This window comes from Staurois parvus, unplaced genomic scaffold (genome assembly GCF_062004578.1).
Source record: "Staurois parvus isolate SC_StPar_1 unplaced genomic scaffold, SC_StPar_1.0 ptg000298l, whole genome shotgun sequence".
In the NCBI taxonomy this organism is placed as follows: domain Eukaryota; kingdom Metazoa; phylum Chordata; class Amphibia; order Anura; family Ranidae; genus Staurois; species Staurois parvus.
In genome coordinates this window covers 10426398-10441821 of record NW_028318094.1, presented here as the reverse complement: position 1 = coordinate 10441821, position 15424 = coordinate 10426398, and the positions used below count along the sequence as shown (strand labels likewise).

Here is a 15424-nt window from a genome sequence, read left to right as displayed (position 1 = left end):
GTTTGCCACGCTCTCTTAGGAACTGAAAATGGTCTTAATAGGCCCAGGACTCAGCTTTATCATTTTTACTTTGGGTACAGGTGACACTTGAGCTCACATAACTTTCACAGTCCTTCCTTAGTTTAAGCCACCAAAAGGAACACTGAACCAGATTGATTGTTTTTTGTACTCTGAAATTCCCTGCCAAGGGGTGATCATGACAGGTCTTAAGGACCAGGAGTCACTGGCTCTCTGGTACAAAAATTTTGTCCTGGAATAGGAAGAGTCCATCCTTTTCCTGTAGTGTCACCTCTTTAGGAAGTGACTCTTGCCCAGATGCTTGCTTGAAACAAATCATAACATCTGTTTGCAGAAGCAAAAAAATTATGGATCGATAAGATGGTGTCAGGTGGGGATGCTACCTCTTCCCCATGGAACATGCGGGATGGTGCGTCCGCCTTGACATTCTATTACCCTGGGTGTAACGTGATATGGAACATGAGTCTTGAAAAGAATAGTGCCCACCTGGCTTGACAGGGGCATAGTTTCTAGGCTGACCAAAGATATTCCAGGATTTTAAGATCTGTGAAAATTAGGATTGGATGGGATGCACCTTCCAGTAAATACCACCATTCTTCGAGGGAGTGAGTTTCTTGGAAAAAAATGCCAAAGGACGAATAAAAGATTTTGGACCTTGTCGCAGTGACAGAATGGCTTCAACCGCATTATCAGAGGCTTCTTCTACCAGAGCATAAGGTAAGGCAGGATCAGAATGGCAAAGTATGTATGCAGATCTAAACAGAAGCTTCAGCTTGTCAAATGCACCTTGTGTAATGAGAAGGGTAATGGCATAATACATTTTCTGTAGAAATTGGTGAAGCCCATGAACCTTTGTAGGCCCCTCGTAGATCTAGTTTGGTATAGATCAGTAATTTTATTTAAGTCTCTGTAGTCCACACAGGGACGTAGCGTATGATCTTTTTCAATAAAAAATGTACCTGCTCCAGCAGATGATGTGGAAGGATGAAAGAATCTTTTCTCCAAGTTCTCGCTGACATAAGGCAAAGAGCTTCTAATTCCAGCTCAGATAGAGGAAACATTTGCCCAAACGGTATCTCGGCTCCTGGTAAGACTTCAATGGGGCACTCCCCTGCTGATTTTGAATGTTTGCCCACTCACAAAGAAATGATCAGTCTAAAAATCAAATGGTAGGTGTATTGGAGCACTGAGAGACAGAATAGCAACCAAAAATTCAAAAGAAATTCATGTCTAACAAATTATGCACTGATTTGCATGTTCATGAGGGAAATAAGTATTTGATTCCCTATCATTCAGCAGGATTTCTGGCTACTAGGTGTCTTTCATACAGGTAACATGCTGAGATTAGAAGCAGTCTCTTAAAGGGAGTGCTGCCAATTTAATTTTGTTACCTGTATAAAAGACAGCAGGAGATCAAATACTTATTTCCTTCACTGTATAAGCATAGAAGAACCTCCAATGATGATATTCGCTAAATGACGCATGAGTGGAAGGCACAGTGACAGAAGGCACAATGAATTTCTGGGTAATGCACTTTGGAAGCGCAAGATACATGCACCACTTCTTATGAAAAGTTATAGAGATAGGCACTTCATCGGGGGGACGTGAGGAGAACGTTTAGATGTTTATAAAAGGTTTGGCAGGTTTGGTAAAGGTTTTTTGACAATATACCAAACGTTTTATTTACTATGAGCTGGATTAGCTATGTGTTGGAAGAAGGAGCATTTAGTAAAACTTTAATGATGTAATAGTGGTTACAAAGTTGCATTAACGTGTCTTTTAAGTCTACCTAGAGTTCAGCTTTAACACATTATAATTAAATTATCTGTGGGAGTCTGAAGTAAACAAAAGGTTCATTTAAACATATTCAGAACGGAGAGAACACAGCCTGTTGCCTAAGACATGGAACCGCCTTAGGCTCAAAAAAGCACAATTGAAAAATGTTTACAGAAATTGACATCTGTCCAAACTTCCTCTGTGCTGCAGGCGTCCTGATCCAAGTATGTATCTCCACTCACAGCCATTCACTGTGGCATGTTTATAGAGATGGCTGATTGCAGTCAGCATGGTGATACACAATATCACGGCTGCTTAGATACTGGCAAGGGGAAACTGCACGAAAAAATGTTATGTCGCCAATTTTTCAGATACAAGTATGTTGTACACAGAAACAAAAGGTTAATAAAATCACTAATTGCTAGGATAAATGATGTTACAGATGAGGGAGAACTACAGACAAAACATCTAATAATGTGAAAAACTATTTATCTCAGTCTGGTTGTTTGTGGAAATGCTCCTTGGGGTTTACATAGATGGACTGCCTTTTGCCTTCGCTGATTTGAATGCTGCTCAAAAATACATACATACAGTACAAATTTAAGATGCAGCAAAAGCTGCATTTCATCTTTGTTGCCTGCAATGCAAATGCATCTCAATAGGACCTGTTGCAGCTAAACAACACAAAGAAATTAAATCCACATTTAACATTTTCATCCAGACTGGAGTTCAGCTTTAAAGAGCATATAATTATTTTTTCAGGAATGGTGTTACCATGGGTTATATGGCTATGCAGAGACTGTATATCTACAATATGTGTGTGTGTGTGTGTGTGTGTGTGTGTGCATGTGTAGCGCTACCCCCACAGGGGCTGCTTGTTAATGCTTGTCCACAGTAGTTGTCCTGACCTTGCAAGCCTCCCGAAAGCTCTGACACTCTTGGTTCAGACATATTTCAACAGTATAGAATAATAATGCAAGAGACACAATCTTTAGAAACACCTCCATATTAGACTTGTTCAAAAGAGCAGGCTACACGAATAATATGTTTAGGATATACAACCCCAGTTAACGCATAAAACAGAATACTGGTAAAATAGGAATAAACAATTAGCAACGTTTAAAAGGTTATACAGTCATGAGTAGTAAGCTTCAATTATTTAACTGTAACACAAGCAGCAAAAGGGGGAAGAAAAGGCTTGTTTACTTATCAGCTCCCTCCATTCTTCTGGTGCATACAGAGAATTATGTAAATGTATACTCTGGCACAAATACATATAACTACCCTAAGTTGAATAACATAGGCCTTAGAAGAGAAAAAGTCCCTTTAACTAGAGATTGGGACTTTAGTCCTGTGATGTTTAATGTTATGCGGTTTTCTGCTAGCAGTGGTGGGGCCCATAAGCATTAGTGAATACTGGTAATTAAATGACGTTATACAGGTAAACCATGATACTGCTGAAAGCAAAGGTCTCCTGGTAACTGAGGTGTAAAGGTGTCTGCATGCAGTGCCTCTAGATGACAGAAAGAGGCTGGGCATCTGCCTGCTCACCAATCCTATTGATAGTATGGCCTCCTAGATACAAGAGTTCTTGCCCATACTCTTGGCTATTTTCAGGGATGTGCAGAGTCACTGCCTGACAGCCTGTCAGTGTAGCAAGCAGAGATGTCTGCGTGAAGACTGGACAGTGACAGTCCCGATGCAGAGACGTTGATGCGATCCCAGTGTGGCAATAAGTGTCACTGCTGTGCTTAACCTCCCTAACGGTATTCCCGAGTATAGATCGGGGTAAAATGTCTGTACCAAAAGCGGTAACCCCGAGCTACACTTGGGCTTACCATGCAGCGTTGCATAGGGAGTCCCTGCAGCACTTACCTTGTCCTTCGCTCCCGAGATGTGTCTCCTGCAGCGTCCCCAGCCATCTCCTCCAGCTGATGCCGGCATCTGGCTCCTGTGTGCCGGTCCCTGTGACGTCGGGACGTACGGGCGGGAAATTTGAAAATTTTTAAAAAATGTCATTTTTTTCAAAACGATTTTACATAGTAAAACATTGCTGTTTCAACCCATTTCACATACATTTTGTCCCTAGTGCTCTGTCCTGTCAACTGCCTGCATTTTGACTGTTCTTTCTGCCTGGAAACTTAGAAAAGTCCATGGCATCCAAAAAGCGTCCCTTTAGGTCAAAAGCGGTTTTAGAACAACTAGAGAACAGCGATAGTAAATCAGAACCACTTGCAGAATTGAGTGATAATGATTCGTGGTGAAATTCGTCATCAGACACTGAAACAGATTTTGCGACTTTGCTCAGCAATGTGCGAATTTGCCTCTGTATTTCAAATTTCAGTGTTTTTGGTTTGATTATATTATTTAATTAAATTTATTATTATTATTATATTATTATTTTTTATGATTATTTATTAAATTATAATTTATGATTTCGTGTTTCAAATTTTATCATACCCGGGATGTTTAATAGATTCTTGTTCGGACAGATTTCAGTGAGTTATTCCTAAATATCACAGCCTACAATGAAAAAAACTACATATTTCCATGCAAAATAATGGTACCGCTTTCAACACCAAAAATCTGAAATAATCATACCGCCAGGGAGGTTAACTGGTGTTCAGAGTCATGCAGTAGTAACCAGCAATCTATCTTTGGAGGAGATTGGCAGTCCCCCTGTGTTCAGTTCTGAATCCTGCACCAAGAGAGAGAGAGTCAGTCCCTTCCTGTAGAATATATTTGTTCTCCCAGCAACATTTCTGGTTCCCCAGCTCTCTGGTAGTTGTAGATCAATCAGCACTCAGAAATAGTGTGTATTGGCTATAGGACTACAGGTCTCAAGATCATCTGCCGTCAGAAGAACTGGATCCACTCTGCTAACAGGAAGTGATATAGCAGTCCCAGTACTGGGAATTAGGGGGAAAAGGATTAATCATAGTTTTTTCTGTATATGTCCCTGAAAGGCAGACCAAGGTAAATCATTTCAGAATTTTTTTCCACCTTTAACCGCCTCCCGCCCGCCAAGGAAATGATGGGCGCAAGGTGGTTCTCTCGTTCTGATGTCCTCCCACTCTAACCGCGTGTGCGCGCCCCCGGGGGCGCGCAGTGCAGCGATCAGTGGTACACTGTGTCCCTGGGACACAGCACATTACCGGTCAACGGAAAGAGCCGAAGATGTCGGCTCTGTCATGTGATCAGCTGTGTCCAATCACAGCTGATCGCATGTAAATAAGGAAATGCCGGTTATCGGCATTCCTCTGCTCACGAGCTATCACGCTGACAGCTCGTGAGGAGAGGAGAGACGGTAATCAGCATTGCTTAGAGGGGGCATGTACACTGATCATCAGGGCACTGATGATCAGTGTAGCCCCATCAGTGCCATCTGTCAGTGTCTATCAATGCCACCTGTCAGTGCCCATCAATGCCTCCTGTCAGTGCCCATCAGTGCGACATCAATGCCACATATCCACTGCCTTTCAGTGCCACCTATCAGTGCCAGTCAGTGCTGCCTGTCAATGCCACCTATCAGTGCCTGTCAGTGCCGCCTAACAGTGCCAGTCAGTGCCACCTAACAGTGCCAGTCAGTGCTGCCTATCAATGCCAGTCAGTGCTGCCTATCAGTGCCACCTATCAGTGCCATATATGAGTGCTTCCTTTCAGTGCCCATCAGTGATGCCTGTCAATACCCATCTGTAGCAAACTTGCTCACCAGAGATGGACGTGGAGTTCCCCTTTTTTATTAGAAGTATTCCTCAAACCTTTATTCCCTTCCTGAGAGGCACAGGGACAGATGTGTAAGTGTTAAAAGTTGCTGGTGGGCTGGAGCAGCAGGGGGCCCAGCGCTACAAAGCCCCCCATAGAGACAGCAGACTCTTTGTCCAACGGACCTTTGTGATTTCACACCTCCGGGAAGGATGTCAGAACCTTCTCAAGAGTTCAAGACATTCCCCAGAAGCACAAACAAGATAACATTTTTAACAGATCTGGTTTTCCCCTATGTTTCATATCATGGATTATGACAGATGTTGGTTCTAATTCAGAGTTCGCCCGACTGACCCCTCCCTAAACAGCGTATTGGTCAGTTACTCAGAGCCATTCCCCCTGCTGGGGGACTTTTAAAAACTCAGGCTAACAGGCCTAAAAAGTGAAGCTAAACACATCTCCCAATTTTAACATCGTAACAGCAGGAGATCAAAGACCCTTCGCTCTGCAACTTAGATCTGCTTACCTTAAGGCTTAACATGGCAAGTAACTTAACCTTTTAACTTCTCCCTGTTATCTCTGTGCTGTGCTATTTTTTTATATAAATATATATCTTAGTTACCGTATTTTTCGCTCCATAAGACGCACTTTTTTCCCCCAAAAAAAGGGGGGAAAATGTCAGTGCGTCTTATGGAGCGAATATAAAGCGGCCGGTCCGGTATTTCTGCCGCCACCATGTCAGAATACTGGGCCGGCCGCTCAGCTGTTCTCTCCTGTTCCTCGCTCCAGCGCTGCACAGTCTTCCCGCGCTGGCTTCTGACAGCCGGGTGCCCACTGCGCATGTGCTGCGCTTTGTGAATGATCCGGTGTCTTCTGGGACACATGACAGGTCCCAGAAAGCGCCGGGCCATTCACAAAGCGCAGCGCTCCTTGCACATGCGCAGTGGGCACCCGGCTGTCACAGAAGCCGGCCCGGGAAGAAGAGAGAAGGACAACTCCGCGGAAGTGGGAGCGGGTACCTGTCAAATTCAGGTACCCGCTCCCCCTCCCTCCCCAAAGGTCAGCAGTCTCTGGTCATTCCCTGCACTGTCTGCAGTCTCTGGTCATCCCCTGCACTGTCTGCAGTCTCTGGTCATTCCCTGCACTGTCTGCAGTCTCTGGTCATCCCCTGCACTGTGTCCCCTGCACTGTCTACAGTCTCTGGTCATCCCCTGCACTGTCTGCAGTCTCTGGTCATTCCCTGCACTGTCTGCAGTCTCTGGTCATGCCCTGCACTGTCTGCAGTCTCTGGTCATGCCCTGCACTGTCTACAGTCTCTGGTCATTCCCTGCACTGTGTCTGCAGTCTCTGGTCATCTCCTGCACTGTGTCCACAGTCTCTGGTCATTCCCTGCACTGTGTCCGTAGTCTCTGGTCATCTCCTGTACTGTGTCCGCAGTCTCTGGTCATCCCCTGCACTGTGTCCGCAGTCTCTGGTCATCTCCTGCACTGTGTCCGCAGTCTCTGGTCATCTCCTGCACTGTGTTCGCAGTCTCTGGTCATCTCCTGCACTGTGTCCGCAGTCTCTGGTCATCTCCTGCACTGTGTCCGCAGTCTCTGGTCATCTCCTGCACTGTGTCCGCAGTCTCTGGTCATCTCCTGCACTGTGTCCGCAGTCTCTGGTCATCTCCTGCACTGTGTCCGCAGTCTCTGGTCATCTCCTGTATTGTGTACGCAGTCTCTGGTCATCCCCTGTACTGTGTCTGCAGTCCATTGGTTCAGAATATTTTTTTTCTTGTTTTCCTCCTCTAAAACCTAGGTGCGTCTTATGGTCAGGTGCGTCTTACGGAGCGAAAAATACGGTACATCTTTTTCTGTAAATATTTTATTGCACCTGTTTGACTCTTTTAGTAATAAATCTTTCTTTCTGAAAGTGTTAAACTGTTTCTAAAGCGCTTAATTGCAATTTACGAATCCCTGCCTTCTGAAGAGACGCTACTGTGTTTGTTTAATCCTCTGCTTAATTGGCCTGGAGTGACCGTATTGGACAGGCAACTTTTCAACCATTACAGTGTATATTTGATAAAGAGAGTTTCCCCTTTCTCTGTACAAAAAGTGGTGGTGGCAGTAGAGGGTTAGTTAACTAATTAACCCGACCCAGTAACAAGCGCATTCAGACTGCAGGCATCGATTGTAGTCCATCAGCTGGAAAATCGCTGTGTAGGGTGCAGCTGGGTGTGGCCTTGTTACGCACATCACATCGCGGTTTTAGATCGGCCGGTCCTTCGGTCACGAGTTTGGTGAGAAGGTCTGGGGTCTGACGCCGCAGGCGTGATGTATTGTTGGTCGCGGTCGTGCAATTGTCGTATGTTGAGGGTGGCGATCCGGCGACCGTGACACCATCCATACCACCTACCAGTGCCTCCTCCTCATCAGTGCCCATCAGTGCCGCCTAACAGTGCCTATCAGTGCAGCCTATCAGTGCCCATCACTGCAGCCTCATTAGTGCACATCAGTGAAGGAGAAAAATCACTTATTTACAACATTTTATAACATAAACTAAGAAAAACATTTTTTTTTCAAAATTTTCAGTTGTTTTTGGTTTGTTTAGCAAAAAATAAAAAACCCAGAGGTGATTAAATACCACCAAAAGAAAGCTCTATCTGTCTCAAAAAAATAATAAAAATGTCATATGGGTACAGTGTTGTATGACCGCGCAACTGTCATTCAAAGTACTGAAAGCTGAAAATTGGCCTGGGCAGGAGGGGGGTGTAAGTGCCCTGTAGGCAAGTGGATAATGTGGCCTATAATCTCTGCAATTCAGTGAAAAGCAAACTGAAATCTTTAAAGGGAAAAAAAATAAAATTAAAACATTACAATAAGGTGGTTGCATAAATATGCACAACCATAAACTAATCCTTTGTTGAAGCAGCTTTTGATTTTATGACAGCATTCAGTCTTTTGGGGTAGGAGTCTATCAGCATGGCACGTCTTGCCTTGGAAATCTTTTACCACTCTTCCTTACAAAAGAGCTCCAAGTCTGCCAGATTGCGAACACATCTCCTGTGCACAGGCCTCTTCAGATCATCCCACAGTATAAGTTAAGGGTATATTATTTGGTTTGCATGAAAGTTATAGTGTCTACAAACTATGGTATATATACTGGAATTGTTATTTATTTTTTTCTGTACTAGTAATGGCGGTAATCCAGGACTTATAGTGGGACTGCGATAGTGTGGCAGGCACTCTGACACTAGTTGATGCTGGCTGGGTGGTACGCTAACTGACTGACATTGGCATTAATAGTGACACCAATACAGTGATCAGTGCTAATACTATAAAATAGAAAATGCAGCGCTAAAAGATAAATGAAAATAATAAAGTGACAGTGATATGTTGAAGCTCCTAAAAGGTGCTAACATATTGTGATTGAAAGTGCCGTCAATCTCTGACAAAAGATTCAGTGAATGGATATGAATCACATTGCTGACAAGAGATAAGGTGAATGGATGATAATCACAGTGTCATATATAACAGTAATAATGGCAATGAGTATCTAGTCCATAAAGAAAATTCATCAATAGATGGTGCTCGTGACTTCCGTGATAGGGAATAAATGTGCTTGCACTCACCGGAAGCGCAAATAAATTGCACATGTATAATTATCCAAATTGGTATTGGTCATCATCAGGATGCTGGCAGGGGTAGAGGGCTCCAATGGTACACTCAGCACACAAGGAAGACACTTCAGACCTCACAGTATGGACCCAGTACTCACATTCTACTGACAGCTATGGGATTTATTGTTGCTGAGTGTTGCCACTGAACTGATGCCTTTACTGGCATACATATTGTGATTTGCTGAGTGTTTCCTTTGAACTGATTCCTTTACTGGCATACATATTGTGATTTGCTGAGTGTTGCCTTTGAACTAATTCCTTTACTGGCATACATATTGTGATTTGCTGAGTGTTGCCTTTGAATTGATTCCTTTACTGGCATACACATTGTGATTTGCTGAGTGTTGCCTTTGACTGATTCCTTTACTGGCATACATATTGTGATTTGCTGAGTGTTGCCTTTGACTAATTCCTTTACTGGCATACATATTGTGATTTGCTGAGTGTTGCCTTTGAATTGATTCCTTTATTGGCATACATATTGTGATTTGCTGAGTGTTGCCTTTGACTGATTCCTTTACTGGCATGCAAGTTTTTGATTTACAGTAATTCAGATTATTACAGCGGACTTTGGATTTATCTTGGTCACTATGCTGACAATTCAGATCATTGATTTTGAGAAACCAGATCACCGAGCTGTATTTCTGAATCTGTTATTATCCTATTGAGCTGCACTTTATATTAAATATACTACAATATCCTAGCCCTTTTGTTTGGTGGCCTTCTTTTTGAGCCATCCAAGGTGGATTTTTATCGCTTTGGCTGATCCGGGTGAGAGTGCATAGGAGGAGCTGTCCCCGCATGCTGAGAGGGTCCATACCGTGAGGTCTGAAGTGTCTTCCTTGTGTGCTGATGCAATATGATTCATATCCATTCACTGAATCTTTCGGCAGAGATTGACAACACTTTCAATCACAATATTTTAGCACCTTTTAGGTGCTTCAACTTATCACTCTGTCACTTTATTATTTTCATTTATCTTTTAGCGCTGAATTTTCTATTTTATGTTATATTGAGGATCAAGGGGTTTTATCCTTATGCAAGCTGCTGATACATAGAGAGCACTCGCTTTATACCTATTTTTAGAGTGCTAATACTATACACTGACACTGTACTAATGACACTGGCTGGGAAGGGGATAACATCTAGGGCGAACAGGGGGTTAACTGTGTGCCTAACAATGTTTATTGTGTGAACCGTTTGCTGCTTTTACTAAATGATCTTGTTTTTTTTCCCTGCTTTGGGAAAAAAACAGCAAGATCAGTTCTCAGTGTACAGTCCCAGTATTGTTTATCAACACTGGGCACTGTTCTGTGATTCACAGAGCTGGTCAAGTCCCAGCCATCAATTATTGACTGGGACCCCCTGATCGGCTTGTGCTGTGCCACGCACCCAACTCGTAAGCGCAGAGTGGCCGCCCTGCCGCCATATATGTAAGTAGGGCGGTTTGCAAGCAGTTAAAGAGGCCATAATAGCTTGAGGACATACTGTATAGGGATAAAGATAATAGACAACATGGCACCAAGTCCAAAAAACTAAAAGAATGTTAACAAATACCACTTTTTCCTCTTGAAGATGTGTAGAATATTATTTGTTATGGGATAATCATGTGTTTCAAAACTGATGTCACAATAGAGGGTAATTTTATAATGAAGGAGTGTTGAACATGACAAACTGGTTTTACAATATTTAAACTTACTCTGCTGAGTTCTATCATCACATTTAGCTCTGTCTGTTGATTGTATTGTCTCATTAAATTGGATTCACCAGTTTTTATATTAGCCTGCTGATTCCATCATCCTATGTAGACTGTCAGAATAGACATTTGTTCTATGGGCATTACACTTGTGTCTATCAGCACATTTAATATGGAGCAGAGTGTAGTGTTTAGACTCATTTGTAAGGTTCCTTCAATGTTGGCAGATTCTTGATCCTAATTTCTGAGTCGTCCATCTTACATGCTGAAAACCACAAAGACATTCTAAAGGATATATATCACATAGTCGGATTAATTTAACTTTTTTCGAATGTCTTTGTGGTCTTCAATATATAGGATGCACCACTCAGAAATTAAGATCAAGAATCGGACAACATGGAAGAAACAACACAAAATGGCTCTTAGACCACAGTGTATCTAAACACTATACTATGCTATGTTACATAATAAACGTGCTGATAGCCTTAGAGTGACGTCCATAGAACAAGACCTATCTCCATGAAACGTGATAGATTGAGAAGGCTGAACACCAGAGTCTTATGGACATTTACCCTTAAAGATATTACAAATCTCCTCCTACCTTGTCCTCCTGGCATGTTGTTACTAATGTCCTGCCATTTTTTACGTTGATGTAATAAAGTCGGAACTGTCCAAAAAAGTTTGATAAAATTTGGATAACTTGGATTGATGTCTGGGGCTCTGGTGATCCCTCCAATGACTATGGCTTACCAGATGTTTCAGTTCCCTCTTGACACTTTTCATTCAGGAGGGTTTTATTAGTGACCTTCCTTCACATACTTTTGTGGCAGTTTCCGCTTTCCACCCCCCCCATCTCTTCTCAACCCCCTTTTTTTCTTTTCTCTCTCATTTCTACTTCTGCTTGAAAGTGTCTGAAAGTATTGGGGGATTAAGTAACTGGGTTTATTACTCTTCTGCACAATTTTCATTCCAATGTCCTTATAATTGCCATTGTTTGCTTTTAAGGATATGTAATAGTATGTGTTATTCCTTATGTCCTGCATTGATATTTGCTCTGTACAACTCCTCTCATCCCTTCAGTGGTGTATATGCATAAATTTATATTGGAAGGTATTTTTCTTCCTTCAACTTTCGATGATTACTGATGATGTAAGCTGCACTTGTCTGCTGCCATTTCCTAATAAAGTTTCTCATTTCTGAAATAAAAATGACAAATACAAACCCCTACAGCGTTTCTGGCATCTGATGAGACTGTGATAAACAACTTCAGTCACAGATCAATGCCCTGCTATTTCCAACATACTCCTTGGCCGACATCTCATACACAATCGGTAATCTGGGAGTGCAAATAAACAAAGCACACAGCACACACTGGCCTCATAAACTATGTAAACCATTTATTGGAACAATTAGAACAATTTATATTCACAAGTATACAAGACTGAAAAAACAAGTGAGTATATAAGAGTGAGTAAACAAGAGGAAAAGGAGCAGAATCCTTGAAACATGTCAGCTATACTCAGAGGCATCACTAGGGCTGGTGTCACCCAGTGCGGTAACACGCAGTGTCACCCCGGTCCCGGGCTCTGTGTTGGGAGACGGACGGATGTCCTGTGCAGGGACCGGCCGGTGATGTGTGATGCAGAGGGGCGGGCTCTGGGTGGGGCCATTACCATTCCGGTGTACGGGGGACAGGCTGGGTGTGCATTGGCCTGCAGCAGCCGCTGTGATCCCGGGGATCGGACACCCCCCCGGCCGGGACCTGACATCTCACCCCCCACATGGCATGGCTGTTCCTGGGGCTGAGGATGACAGCCACTGACAGCTCTTCTTTTCATTTTGGTGTCACCCCCTGTGATGGTGTCACCTGGTGCGGGCCACACCCCCCTAGTGACGCACTGGCTATACTGTGTCTTATTATCTTGTGGTCACAGGGGGCATTATAGTATTCCTGTCTAGTGTGGATGGCTCAGACAGCACATATGTTTTCATGTTGGATTTCTCTCTCTTTTTAGATAGGTCTGGAGCAAAAAAAAAAAAAATAGGCGAAGGGCTACATGACCAAGGGGACAGGGGAAACAAGGATGGACAGGGTTAAATATAAATACAGTGGAAGGGCAGCCACTTACAGTTATTGGCCAGTTTATGGAGAGTAGGAGCACTAATCACTGTATTAGTGTCACTGGGGATGTCAGTGGCAGTTAGTCAGTTCCCCCCCAGTGTCAGAATGCCCGCCGCAGTCCCACAGTCCCACTATAAGTTGCTTATTGCCACCATTACTAGTATAAAAAAAAAAAATTCCAGTATATATACCGCAATTTGTATACGCTATAACTTTCACATAAACCAATAATCGCTTCTCGGCCTTTTGGCTAAGATCAAGTGTAGTATCTGTTCTTATCAGTGTCCAGTGGGGGTGCTCCCGACCATTCTAGCTTTGCGGGGATGGTTGTTGTATAGTACCCTCACTGGTATGATGGGGGTCCGGAAGGCTAGTACCGGAGGGACAGAAACCAGGGAGCGCCATGATTCGTTCTGGGGCCTTGGGAGTAATTCCTCTGGGAAGACTGGAAAGACCCAGTACCTCCTGATTTGGACGGATCTACCTTGGTCTGGCCAGGGGCTGGGGACGCAAAAAGTCCGCAAACTCAGTGCCCCCTGGGGAAGACGCTCTCAGGGGTGTCACTAGTAACACTTGGGTGTGGGACCCCATGGTGTGAAGATGACACATGGCCACTGTTTTTCACCTCTTTTTGCACAGCGCCCTAAGGACCAGGTCTTTTGGCTAAGTCCGGGGCAATTTTTGCTACAGGCCTCAGGGCCTGGTCTGTGCACTATTAGGCACGGTACCACTTTTTTATTTTTTATTTATTTATTTAATCACTCCCACGTTTTGTCACTTTTTCTGTTCTTATGTGTGTGTTTTTCACGGATGGAGGGTGTGGGTCCTCGGGCCTTACCTGAAGTCTAGGGGGAGGATGTGTGGCCCTACGGTTCCTTCCTCCCCTGATCCCTAGGGGGTTTTCTCTTTGGGAGAACCCCCTTGCCTAGTACTGGATGTCCGGCTTCGGCTGGGCATAAGGAACGGTGGTCCACCAGGCCTTTTGGCCAGGAGGACCAAATGGGAACCTTGTCCCTGTCAGGAGCTTCGTGCCCCGGGGGATCGGGTGAATGGTCCAACCCTTCCGGGGGTAGGACAAACACACCCCTAAGTGCACTTTTTCGTGTGGTGTTCGCACTTGCACATTTTTTGTGATCACTTACGGGTTTTTCGTTGTAGTTTGCACGTTTGCGGACTTAAAATAAATAAATAAATAAATAATTTACACATATTGGGATTTTTTTTTAGCAAAGACATGTAGCAGAATACATTTTGGTTTAAATTTATGAAGAAATTTTAGTTTTTAAATTTTTTTATTGGATATATTTAATGGAAAAAAGTCAAAAATATTATGTTTATAGCGCAAAAAATAAAAAACGCAGAGGTGATCAAACACCAAAAAAAGAAAGCTCTATTTGTGTAGAAAAAAGTCATACATTTCATTTATGTACAGCGTTACATGACCGTGCAATTGCCAGTTAAAATAACGCAGTGCCATATCGCAAAAAATGGCCTGGTCAGGAAGGGGGGTAAATCCTCTGGAGGGCAAGTGGTTAATGAATGTTATCTTTGGTTATCTGTTAATTTTTCTCCAGATTGGTGTCCTTAGACATTTGTTCTTAGAATAAGTTGGGGGAGGGGATATATGTGGTAACAAGTTTAATATGACTTGGAGACATCTGTGGTACCATAGTCATGTGAACATAGATTGTTTTCCTTTTTACAATAAATGGTTTACACTACTCAGGAGTTCCATGGCCTATGTGTCCTTTGTTTATTAAATGTTACACCCTCACGAAGATGATAGAATCAGCAGAATAAGATTTAAAAAATGGTGAAACTCACCTAAATGAGAAGGTAGAATGTGAAAGCTACGTTAAATTAGCAGATACCAATCGGCCAACTAAATTATTTTCTTTTAAAAGTTGAAACAAATTCATAATGTTCTACACTACTACTTAACATTGTGATATCCCCTCCAACATTATCTGTCTTGAAACAGAAGATTATTTGCTGTCAATTTGTTTTTTACACATTCTTAGGGGGAAAAAAGTAATAATTAGCATTCTTTGAGCTTTTATGGATTTAATGCCATGTTATTTACTCTCTTTAGAACTAGATGTCTTTGAGCTATTATGATTTTTTATTATTTGCATCCTTATTTTTTATGATTTTCATGTTCGTATATTAAAATATTGTTTTGATTTTTTTTTTTTACTTTTTTTTCCAAGCTATTTATCATGTTACATAATTTTGTCTCAAGATATTCCTTTCATCTAAACTTGCTTTTAATATTCACTTCACCCGTGCTTTTTATGTGTCGCAAAGTGCCAAAAACTCACTACATTTTGTTTACATCCAGCTGCTACAGAGATATTTTTTGGTACATCTCCATGTTTCTCCTTTGTCTGCACATGCGTAGTCTACTTGGAAACAGTTGGCCTGCCAAAATGCACTCCTAGCTTGCACA

General features: G+C 42.7%; 1 pseudogene; it reads left to right on the top strand.

Annotated features, from left to right (window-relative positions):
• The first annotated feature begins 13205 nt into the window (after nt 1–13205).
• On the top strand, nt 13206–13321 carry LOC149458050 (U2 spliceosomal RNA; annotated as a pseudogene).
• Nucleotides 13322–15424: the final 2103 nt, after the last annotated feature.